We start from the raw sequence: 13,160 nt of genomic DNA, 5'->3' as shown, positions 1-13,160 counted from the left end.
TCTCAAGAATCTTCTCAAGCACTGCAATTTGAAAGCATCAATTCTTTGGCACTCACCTTTCTTTATGGTCCAAATCTCACATTTATACATGACTACTGGAAAAACCATAGTTTTGATACTACAAACCTCTGTCAGCAGAGTGATTCTCTGCTTTTTCATACACTGTTCAGGTATGTCATAGTTTTTCTTCCATCCAGAGAGCAAGTGTCTTTTAATTTCGTGGCTGCAGTCAAGGTCCATATTGACTTTGGAGCCCAGGAAAATAAAATCTGCCACTGTTTCCACTTGCCTCCCATCTATCTGCCATGAAGTGATGGGACTGGATATCATGATCTTAGTTTTTTGAATGTTGAGTTTTAAGCCAGCTTTTTCACTCTCCTCTTTCACCCTCATCAAGAGGCTCTTTACTTTTCCTTTCCTACCATAAGGGTGATAACACCTTCATTTCTGTGGTTGTTGATATTTTTCCCAGCAGTCTTGATTCCAGCTTGAGATTTATCCAGCCCAGCATTTCGAATGATGTATCCTACACATAAGTTAAATAGCCAGAGTGCTTGTCATGCTCCTTTCCCAATTTGAATCATTCAACTGTCCCATGTCTGGTTCTAACAGTCACTTTCTGGCCTGCATACGGATTTATCAGGAGACAGGTACAGTGATATCGTACTTGCATTTATTTAAGAATATCCCATAGTTTGTTTTGGTCCACACAGTGAAAGGCTTTAGCATAGTCAGTGAAGCAGATGTAAATGTTTTTCTGGAAATCCCTTGCTCTCTGTATGATCCAATGAATGTTGGCAATTTGATCTCTGGTTCCTCTGCCTTTTCTAAATCCAGCTTGTACCTCTGGAATTTCTCAGTTCATGTACTATTGAAGCTTAGCTTGAAGGATTTTGAGCATTACCTTGCCAGCATGTAAGATGAACACAATTGTATGGTAGTTTGAACATTCTTTGGAATTGCCTTTCTTTTGGATTGGAATGAAAATTGACCTCTTCCAGTCCTGTGACCACTGCTGAGTTTTCCAAATTTGCTGACATATTGAAAATAGCACTTTCACAGCATCATCTCTTAGGATTTTAAACAGCTCAGCTGGAATTCTATCACCTCCACTAGCTTTGTTTGGAGTGCTGCTTCCTAAGCCCCACTTGACTTCATACTCCGCAATCTGGCTTTACATGAGTGACCCCACCATCATGCCTATCTGGGTCATTCAGACTTTTTGTATAGTTCTGTGTATTCTTATCACCTCCTCTTAATCTCTTCTGCTTCTGTTAGGTCTGGCCTTTTCTCTCCTTTATTGTGCCTATCTTTGTATGAAATGTTCCTATGGTATCTCCAGTTTTCTTGAAGAAATATCCAGTCTTTGCAATCCTATTGTTTTCCTATATTTCTTGCACTTTTCACTTAAGAAGACTTTCTTATCTCTCCTTGCTATTTAAGTCTGCCTTTCATTGGGTATATCTTTCCCTTTCTCATTTGCCTTTGGCTTCTCTTCTTTTCTCAGCTCTTTGTAAGGCCTCCTCACACAATCACTTTACCTTTTCACATTTCTGTTTCTTAGGGATGTTTTAGGTGTCTGCCTCCTGTACAATGTGACAAATGAGCCATCTCACCTCCCTCAGAAGGGAGACTGGGGCTGTCGCAGGGCTGAGTCAGCTCTGGGCTCAGGATTGTGTACACAAACAGTTATTACCAAGGGCATCAGGTGCCAGGGGCACCACCAGTGACTCTGACAATCTCTGTCAGAGAGATTGTCCTCAGGGGTGGAACTTCCAGGGAACTGATAGAGCAAAGAAACAAGCAATCACCCTTGTCTCATCTTTACCTGTGTGATCCCATGGTCCCCTGACCACACTGCTCTCTGGGCAAAAACCCTTTCCTCTCTATTCCTTCTCCAAAGGTGATTTGTAACTAACATCAGCACCTGACTGTGAAGCTTGGTGGCTGGAACTCAAGTTGCAACTATCTGGGACCCAGAGATATCCAGCCTTGTCCTGGTGTCTGTTCTTTTTCTCCAACCTGGTCCATAAAGCAAAGTCCTGAAAGAACATGACTATTTCACCCCCTCTCAAGGCCTTAAAAGTTCCAAGGTCTTTTTTGAGTGCCAAAGAGGGAACACAGCCCTTGAATCCAGGCTAGTCTCAGCACCCCCTACCTTTCTCAGCCAGGGGTTCCCTGATGAAACAATAAGACACAGCATCGAAGTTGTCAGAAGGCTGAGCAGAAAACACTCCTTACTGTGAATGCAGATCCATGTAACCCAGCCTCCCAATGGTCTGTGTTGTGTGGATGAGGAGAGGGAGCTCTGGGGCTGCTGAGCTGGGAGTGAGTCAGACACCATTTGTACCAATGTCTCCTGGGGCCACTCCAGGAGGGGGTTGCCCTCACTATGCCCGGAACCCAGAAGACCCAGCTACAAGTATTCCTTTCCTGCTGCTACAAGAAGGCAGGTTTGCTGATAGAATCAGAGCCAGACTAAGGAGCAAGGGGAAAGTACTTCAACTCTGTCATCAGCAGACCTCTGAGAGCTGCTCAGCAGTGGATGCAATTGAGCTTTCTATGATATTTCCCTTTCTGGAGCTCTCCCAGCCTGAGAACCAGGATCCCTGGGACTCAGCACTTCTCCACACCACCTGCAGCTTTAGAGTGAGTCATGCACCCCAGGGTTCAGTTTCCCATCTGTTGGATGAAGGAAACTGAATTTGCTCCAGAGCATTTGCTCCAGACTGAAGCTCAATGTCAATCAATGGACAAGTGGCTCAGAGGTACATATTGCTGAGAATGCTGAGACTGCATCTGATAGGTAGGGAGCTGTGACTTCCTGGTGATGTCCATGGATCCTGGGCTCAGAACAGGGTGGAGAGGGCAGACCAGTTGGCAAACAGCTGCTGTGAGATGGAGGACCTTAGATCCCTTGCCCGCTGGAATTTTCCACCACTTGGTTTCTGAGGAATGAGATCAGGTAATAATAAGTCAGAAGTTACTAACCGGGAGGTTGTAGGATTCTCAGCAGAAACCCAAGGTGGGATGATGAATCAGCTCTACTAAAAGAATTCTAGATAGCATATTCAAAAGCAGAGAAATTACTTTGCCAACAAAGGTCCGTCTAGTCAAGGTTATGGTTTTTCCAGTAGTCTTGTATGCATATGAGAGTTGGACTGTGAAGAAAGCTGAGCGCTGAAGAATTGATGCTTTTGAACTGTGGTATAGGAGAAGACTCTTGAGAGTCCCTTGGACTGCAAGGAGATCCAACCAGTCCATCCTAAAGGAGATCAGTCCTGGGTGTACTTTGGAAGGACTGATGCTAAAGCTGAAACTCCAATACTTTGGCCACCCCATGCGAAGAGTTGACTCATTGGAAAAGACTCTGATGCTGGGAGGGATTGGGGGCAGGAGGAGAAGGGGATGACAGAGGATGAGATGGCTGGATGGCATCACCGACCAATGGATGTGAGTTTGAGTGAACTCCAGGAGTTGGTGATGGAGAGGGAGGCCTGGCATGCTGCAATTCATGGGATCACAGAGTCAGACACGATTGAGTGACTGAACTGAACTGAACTGAAAAGAACTTTGGGCACAAGACATGCCAAGACTCTTGGTTAAATTTTGAATAGGTCATCTCTCTGATGACCTGCCATATTGTTTCTAGCTTGGGATGATGCCAACAGTTATAGTGGACTCAAAAGGCCCCTGGATGAGACTGTCCCTCTCTCTGTGGATCATTAGCAGCGAGTTCCACTCCAGATGTTCCATGTCTGGAGGAGGAACTCCAGCCAGAAGAACACGATCTCCAGCAAGGTTAACTGGAAACCCCTGATGCGTCTGGCCCTCTGGTTGGCATCATTCTTTTCCTAGTGCTTCTTCCTTCCCTCCTGTGTCCTGACCAAGCTGCCCATTTCTTGGTTACTGGGATGTGAACTTCACCCTTCCCTTGGAAATATCCCCGCAGCCCCACTTGTGGCTCCCTCCCTACCCTGGCCCTGCCTTTCACCAGCAGATGGCACTAAAGAAGATAAAGCCAGGGAGGGGGTGGTCCAAATCATTCTTTCTAATAATGTCCACATTCCTTCTACTTCCAGGCCCTGATCTGTCTCATCAAAGTCTCCAGCTGGATGAACAAGCAGATTAGCAAGGGAGTGGAGATGCAGATAGGTTTGGGGGTGGGGTTGTTGGGTGTCGAGGATGGTGATCAGATGACAGAAGAGGGGGATAGAGAGCAGGTGGGTTTCCAACCACTCACTCCCTGGGGGCCTTCCTGAATCTGTTTTCTTGGGCTCTGCAGGGTATCACTAAAGACAGAAACTTAAGAATGGACATTTTGTAAACTTCTTATAATGAAGTGATTTCAAACATAACAAAAGTAAGAGAGAATAGTATCGTGAATGCTGTATTTCACCATTTGGCGTTAATAACTACAAAACTACTCTCTTAGTCTCACAGGTTGTCATAGACTGGAGCCAAGATCAAGGTGAACAATTGGCTCCCTGGTGAAGACACTCTTTTTGACTTTCTTCAGTTCTCTTCTTGCTGTGTTCTCACATGTGGTAGGGATAGGAAGGGAGGAAGAGGGAGAATAAAAGAGAAAAAGAAGGGGAGGCTAACCCCATCATATGGGCCCTACCATTGAAACCCCATATCAACTTAATTACTGCCCAAAGGCCCTACCACCTAATACCATCACATGGGGAGTCAAGGATTCAACATCAGAATTGGGGTGTGGACACAAAAAATTCAGTCCATAGCAGCTATGCAGATCTGTTTTTAAATCAAGACAGACCCTAATTTAATTTCCCTTTTTACTCTTTATTCATTTTTCTGAAGTATTTTAGGGAAGAGATGACCATTTCACAAGTTACATATAATAAATATTTGGGAGAAAATGATATTATGTGCAAAAAATACTATTTTGTTCCAAGGAAAATAAACATCTTCTATCTGGTCCATGTTCAAATTTCCCCGATCTCTAAAGACAGATGGCTTTTCACAGTTTTTTGAAAGATTGTACTCATATTTCGTATTTGGTTATTCTCTTTTAAGATGAAATAATTTTTCTCTTGAAATTTTAATGCCATTTATTTGTTTAAAAACTGATAGGAACTGGGGTGGTTTGTCTTATACAATGTCCCATTATTGGGTTTAGAGCAGGGATCTACAACACTGGTACCAGGACCAGTACCCATCTTTGGCCTTTTAGGAACCAGGCAGCATAGCAGGAGGTGAGCAGCAGGCCAGTGAATGAGGCTTCATTTGTATTTACAGCTGCTCCCCCTCACTCTCCCATCACCCCTAGATGGGACTGTCTAGTTGCAGGAAATCCAGTTCTGGGCTCCCACTGATTCTGCATTATGGACAGTTGTATAATAATTTCTTTTTATATCACAATGTAATAGTAATAGAAATAAAGTGCATGATAAATGAAATAACCATGAATCATCCAGAAAACATCCCCCCACCCAGGTTTGTGGAAAAATTTTATTCTGAGAAACCAGCCCTAGGTGCCAACAAGTTGTGGGACCACCTGTTTAGAGGATTTTTTCTCCATTCCTTTATCTGTTTTTTTTTTTTTTTCCTGGAAACTGGTAGTTAGATCTATACTTGAGTTCAGAATTTTTTATTGGAATATTTCATATGCAGATATATATTTCTTATGGTTCCACTACAAGAGGCTCATAATTTCCTTCTGCCTCACTTTGAGAGATGCTGAAATGCAGTGGATTCTGGTGTTGTCATCCTCATGTATACTTTATATACCTCCCCTTCTATCTTTCACTTACAGTTTCAGCATTCATTGATGACACCTGCCTAGAATCATTTTATGAGGATATTTCAAAATAGAGGTTCTTGTTTCTACCATTCCTTCTAATTTAATTCTTGAAATTCTTCAATAAAAATAAGATTCCTTTTACTGTTTATAGTACATTAACTATGCCTCATACAAACAAAAATAGCATAAATATAGCTGATCATTTTCCTTTCTCAGTCCTTTGATGAGAATTGATGCCTTAGCAATCTGTCACAGTGACAAATTAGATATTGCCTATTAACATTTGGACACCTTCAGTGGGCTTATAACTAGATATTAAAACACTAAGATCATGGGAGCCACCCCCGTTACTTCATGGCAAATAGAAGGGGAAAAGGTGGAAGTAGTGACAGATTTCCTCATCTTGGCCTCTAAAATCACTGTGGATGTGGACTGCAGCCATGAAATCAGAAGACGTTTGCTCCTTGACAGGAAAGCTATGACAAACGTAGAAAGAGTGTTGAAAAGCAGAGACATCACTCTGCCAACAAAGGTCTATATAGTCAAGATTATGGCCTTCATGGGGTCACAGAGCGTTGGACATGACTGAGTGACTGAACTGAACTGAACTGAACTGAACTGATGGCCTTCCCAGTGGTCATGTACAGTTGTGACAGCCTGACCGTAAAGAGGGGGGAGCACCAAAGAATTGATGCCTTTGAACTGTGGTGCTGGAGAAGGCTCCTTAGAGTCCCTTGGTCAGCAAGGAGATCAAACCAGTCAATCTGAAAGGAATTAACCCTGAATACTCATTGAAAGGACTGATGCTGAAGCTGAAGCTCCACTATTTTGGTCACCTGAGGCAAACAATTGACTCATAGGAAAAGTCCCTGATGTTGGGAAAGATGGAGGGCAGAAGGAGGAGAGGGTGTCAGAGGATGACATGACTGGGTGGTATCGCCAATGCAATGGACATGAACTTGAGCAAACTCCTGGAGATGGTGAGGGACAGGGAGGCCTTGCATGCTGCATTCCATGGGGATTGCAAAGAGTTAGACACAACTACATGACTGAACAACAGCATAGTATTTGGAATTTATGACATTTATACATTTAATTTGTTTCAATGGATTGGATGCAATGCTAAAATTGTCCCAATTTTGGCCTCTTCAAATGGATTCCCACACTTTATGTCCAGTCCTCACTGGTCTTTGAAGTCCCTCAACTTTCTGGTCTTTGAAGGTTCCCAAGATGATGCTGCATTTCTTTACCAGTCCTGAAATCAGTCATCTCTTTAAGAATCCATGGATTGTCTGGTGTGAAATATATTTAGAGGCTATGTGATAGGTTTCAGGATGGTCACCGTTAAATCAAGTTGTCATTGCTTCTAGGCTTTTCAATGGTCAGAGTCAGGAAACATAGATTTTCCTTAAAAAACCAAAAAAGGAATATGACTGGCTGTACAAACTTATGCTTTCAGTTCAAGATTTAAGACAGCAGGGTTTTACTTAAGCTTCTTCATTTTATGTGTGAATCTCTCTTCTCTAACCTTTGAAAATTTTACTTCAGAACAATATTAGCTTTAGTTACTGACTTGCTTTTACCTGTAAAATACATACGATACTGTCACAGTAACAGAAGCAATATCAGCAACAAAAAATTGTTGAATATAGTTTCAGATTTCTTTCCTTTTCTGCTTTTGGGTTTCTTTCACTTTTGTTTTGGATGGGCAGTATTTTTGTTTGTCTTTGTCCTTAGAAGATATTCCACTCTGAATGTACAGTCATAATTCTTAATTTTAAAGCCACTTAAGTAATGTTTTGTTATGTGCAACTGGTCACCAACTTTATACAATTAAGACTTATTAGTCTTTGCTCTCAATTTTGACACATATAATTACCTATTTTTTGATTCTGCAACACATTTGCATGGTTGCAAATCAAAGTATAAAACAAGAAAAATCTCACTTTCCTGCCCCTCATCTGTAAATTATATTTCAGTAGCTTATGGCTTATTCTTGTACTTTTGAAAAATGAAAATAAACATAGATGTGTATGTAGAAGCAACAAACTATAAGAATTTTTTTTTGATCTTCTTCTTTTTAAAAGTAAATACACAGCGTACCTTGAAGTCACCCATTGCACTCCTCCCTCTATCCACATTATACCCACGTGTTGGGATGCCCTGTGCCTTATTTCACGTGCCCCTGTGGATGATCACTTCTGGTATCTTGCTGATATTTTGCTTTTAAAAAATTATTTTATTTATTTTAATTTGAGGATAATTTCTTTACAATTTTGTGATGGTTTATGCCATACATCGACATGAATCTGTCACAGGAACGCATGTGTCCCCCTACCCTGAAACATCCTCCCTCCTTCCTCTCCACTCTATCCCTCTGGATTGTTGCAGAGCACTGCTTTGGGTGCCCCGCTTTATGCACTGGACTTGTACTTGTCATCTCTTTTACATTATGGTAATACACATGCTTCAGTGCTATTGTCTCAAATCATCCCACCTTCACCTTCTCTCACAGAATCCAAAAGTCTGTTCTTTACATCTGTGTCTCTTTTACTGACCTGCATGTAGGATGGTTGTTACCATCCTTCTAAATTACATATATATGCATTAGTAAATAGTATTTGTGTTTCTCTTTCTGACTTACTTCGCTCTGTATAATAGGCTCCAGTTTCATCCACCTCATTAGAATTGACTCAAATGCATTCCATTTTTTTAAGTTGAGTCATATTCCATTGTGTATATATACTACAACTTCCTTATCCATTCATCTGCTAATGGAAGTCTAGGTGGCTTCTGTATCCTAGCTATTGTAAATAATACCACAGTGAACACTGAGGTTCATGTGTCTCTTTCAATTCTGGTTTCCTTGGGGTTTCTGCCAAGCAATGGGATTGCTGGGTTGTATGGCAGTTCTATTTCCAGTTTTTAAAGGAATCTCCACCCTGTTCTCCATAGTGGCGGTACCAGCTTGCATTCCCACCAACAGCATACAAGGGTTCCTTTTTCTCCACACCCTCTCCAGCATTTATTGCTTGTAGACTTTTTGATGACAGCCATTCTGAATGGAGTGAGATGATACCTCATTGTGGTTTTGATTTGCATTTCTCTAATAATGAGTGATGTTGAGTATCTTTTCATGTGTTTATTAGCCATCTGTATGAGTTCTTTGGAGAAGTGTCTGTTTAGTTCTTTTGCCCACTTTTTGATTGGGTTGTTCATTTTTCTGATATTGAGCTGCATGAGCTACTTGTATATTTTGGAGATTAATTCTTTGTTAGTTGTTTAAGTTGCTATTATTTTCTCCCATGCTAAAGGCTGTCTTTTCATCTTGCTTATAGTTTCCTTCATTGTGCAAAAGCTTTTAAGTTTAATTAGGTCCCATTTGTTTATCTTTGTTTTTATTTCCATTACTCTGGGAGATGGATTATAGAGGATCTTGCTGTGACTAATGTCAGAGAGTGTTCTGCCTATATTTTCCTCTAAGAGTTTTATTGTTCTGGTCTTACATTTAGATCTTTAATCCATTTTAAGTTTATTTTTGTGTATGGTGTTAGATAGTGATCTAGTTTCATTCTTTTACTCATGGTTGACCAGTTTTCCCAGCACTGCTTGTTGAAGAGTTTGTCTTTTCTCCATTGTATATTCTTGCCTCCTTTGTCAAAGATAAGGTGTCCATGGGTGCTCAGATTTATCTCTGGGCTTTCTATTTTGTTCCATTGATCTATATTTCTGTCCTTGTGACAGTACAATACGGTCTTGATGACTGTAGCTTTGTAGTAGAGCCTGAAGTCAGGCAGGTTGATTCTTCCAGTTCCATTCTTCTTTCTCAAGATAGCTTTGGCTACTTGGATTTTTTTTTTTTTGCATTTTCATACAAATTGTCAAATTATTTTTTCTAGTTCTGTGGGAAATACCACTGGTAGTTTGATAGGGATTGTGTTGAATCTATAGTTTGCTTTGGGTAGTATACTCATTTTCACTATACTGATTCTTCCAGTCCATCAACATGGTATGTTTCTCCATTTATTTGTGTCATCTTTGATTTCTTTCATCAATGTTTCATGGTTTTCTTTAGGTAAATTTATTGTTATGTTATTTATTAAATTTATCGTTATTTCTTGTTTCTTTAGGTAAATTTATTGCTAAATATTTGGGTGCCCACATCACTACTACTATTCAGCATAGTTTTGGAAGTCCTAGCCACAGCAGTCAGAGAATAAAAAGAAAGAAAAGGAATCCAGATTGGAAAAGAAGTGAAAGTCTGACTGCAGATGACATGATCCTCTCCATAGAAAACCTTAAAGACACCACCAGAAAATTACTAGAGCTAATCAATGAATATGGTAAAGGGAGAAGGAAATGGCAACCCACTCCAGTACTCTTGCCTGGAAAATCCTATGAATGGAGGAGCCTGCTAGGCTGCAGTCCATGGGGTCGCTAAGAGTCGCACACTACTGAGCAACTTCACTTTCCCTTTTCACTTTCATGCATTGGAGAAGGAAATGGCAACCCACTTCAGTGTTCTTGCCTGGAGAATCCCAGCGACGGGGGAGCCTGGTGGGCTACTGTCCCTGGGATTGTGCAGAGTCGGACACGACTGAAGCGACTTAGCAGCAGCAGCAGGATGTAAAATGAATAAACAGAAATCCCTCGCATTCCTATACACGAACAATGAAAAATCAGAAACAGAAATTAAAGAAACAAACCCATTCACCATTGCAATAAAGAGTAAAATAGTTAGGAATAAATTGGCCTAAAGATATTCTATTTTTAAAAATAATGTGTACTGAAACATGTATAATATCATATAAGAAACGAATCGCCAGTCCAGGTTTGATACAGAATGCTTGGGGCTGGTGCACTGGGATGACCCAGAGGGATGGTATGGGGAGGGAGCTGGGAGGGGGGTTCAAAATGGGGGACGTGTATACACCCTTGGCAGATTCATGTTGATGTGTGGCATAACCAATAAAATATTGTAAAGTATAAAAAACAAATAAATAAAAAATAAAAACAATGCACAGTAGATAGCTTGTGCAGTTGGCTTTTTATATTTTCATCAGTGTATTGTTTTATAGATCCATAGAAGTAAAACTGCTGTGTTACATTATGAGAGAAATGCAAATCATAACCACAATGAGGTACCACTTCACACCAGTCAGAATGTCTGCGATCCAAAAATCTGCAAGCAATAAATGCTGGAGAGGGTGTGGAGAAAAGGGAATCCTCCTACACTGTTGGTGGGAATGCAAACTAGTACAGCCACTATGGAGAACAGTGTGGAGATTCCTTAAAAAATTGCAAATAGAACTACCTTATGACCCAGCATAAGTGTCACTGCTGGGCATACACACTGAGGAAACCAGAATTGAAAGAGACACATGTACCCCAATGTTCATCACAGCACTGTTTATAATAGCCAGGACATGGAAACAACCTAGATGTCCATCAGCAGATGAATGGATAAGAAAGCTGTGGTACATATACAAAATGGAGTATTACTCACCCATTAAAAAGAATACATTTGAATCAGTTCTAATGAGGTGGATGAAACGAGCCGATTATACAGAGTGAAGTAAGCCAGAAAGAAAAACACCAATACAGTATACTAACACATATATATGGAATTTAGAAAGATGGCAATGATGACCCTGTATGTGAGACAGCAAAAGAGACACAGATGTGTAGAGCAGACATTTGGACTCTGAGGGAGAGGGAGAGGGTGGGATGATTTGGGAGAATGGCATTGAAACATGTATACTATCATGTAAGAAACAAATTGATAGCCTATGTCCGATGCAGGATACAGGATGCTTGGGGCTGGTGCACAGGGATGACCAAGAGAGATGTTATGGGGAGGGAGGTGGGAGGGGGTTTCATGTTTGGGAATGCATGTACACCTGTGGTGGATTCATGTCAATGTATGGCAAAACCAATACAGTATTGTAAAGTAAAATAAAGTAAAAATAAAAATTAAAAAAAAAAACTGCTGAGTTAAAGGGTATAAATGTGTGTCATTTATTAGATGTTGTTGTATTCCCCCTGTTGTAATTTAACATTAAAACTTAAATTAAACAATATGCAAAAATGAGGATTAAGACACAGTGCCCCATCTATACACACCTGGCAATCAGGCCAGGCTCCTTTCGATGGACCCAAGGGACAGGCCTGTATAGATCTCATGCAGGAATGGACCCTGGGAGTCTTGGAAGGAGTCATAAAACACTGTCATCTTTACTTTGGCTGCAGTAACAGTTTGCAGGTAGCCCTATTCATCTCAGGCTGAGCAGGAGATTTGAGTGGTTTTGTCTTCTTTGATTGAAAAGATACTTCAAAATTATTTTTTTGTATGTTTGGTTTGGCGGACAAAAACTTTAAGGCATGGACCCTACTGGGGGATTACATAAGAAATATATCCATTTATCTTCAGCAAATTGACATTATTAAACTAGTCGGTTTATATGTCCCTGGTGATCTTCCTTTATAAACAGAAAGAAAAATAACATGTTTAGTATGCATTCAGTCACTTTATATCAATCAACTTGAATTAAATCCCTCTCCGTCCCCACTGCACTCCCAACTCTAGGCCAGAAATAAAAACAGGCATAGACTGAAGGCTATGGTGGAAATAGCCACAGCCATATACTCTGTGGTGGAGATTTGGCTCCCATTATATTTTTTCTGAAAGAAAAGAATAGTGGCTAACATTAAAATCAGTAGGTTGTATATAAATATCCAAACTTCTGATTCTCTTGAAAACATGGCCAACTGGCCTGCATTCTAGCATGGGTGAAGTGGAGGAAAGGCTTCTCCCAGTGGTAAGGCCGGTACTGTCCATGGTCCAGCATGGCTGCCTAATTCTTGAATCATTTCTCTCGCCTCTGTAGCCATGAGTTTGTGAGAACTAGACTGTTAGCTTGCCTAAGATAAAGACCACTTGTGTCTTGATCAACTTTGACTTTGAAGCATCTAATCCAGATCCCAGCACACAGGTCTTCCTTGTAGGTTTGTTGAATGATATGAAATATCTTGTGGATACATCTGATATTTCTTCCAATTCTGAAACCATGCAATTGAAATACCACTCTGCTCTAAACTTTTGATTCAGGCTGGCATCATAGGTGCACCTTATATCTGCCATCTGACCCACTACTTAATGCCAGTTGTATGTCCCTGGGCTGCCCTTGAAGGCTTTACTTTGCCATTTGCCTGCTTTTCCTCCTAGCAATCAGCTCTCCAATGAGGACAGCAATGCACATCTCATGAAGTGACTGGAAGATCACATGATATCATGAAAGTCTAGTATGGTCTCTAATATTCGTTTTTATGATGTTATTAGCAGTTTTTTCTCCAATTTGGCAAGTTTCCCATGCTCTTAGATGTCCACGCCATT

This window comes from Capra hircus, chromosome 29 (genome assembly GCF_001704415.2).
Source record: "Capra hircus breed San Clemente chromosome 29, ASM170441v1, whole genome shotgun sequence".
In the NCBI taxonomy this organism is placed as follows: Eukaryota; Metazoa; Chordata; class Mammalia; order Artiodactyla; family Bovidae; genus Capra; species Capra hircus.
Note: the sequence above shows the minus strand (reverse complement) of the source record.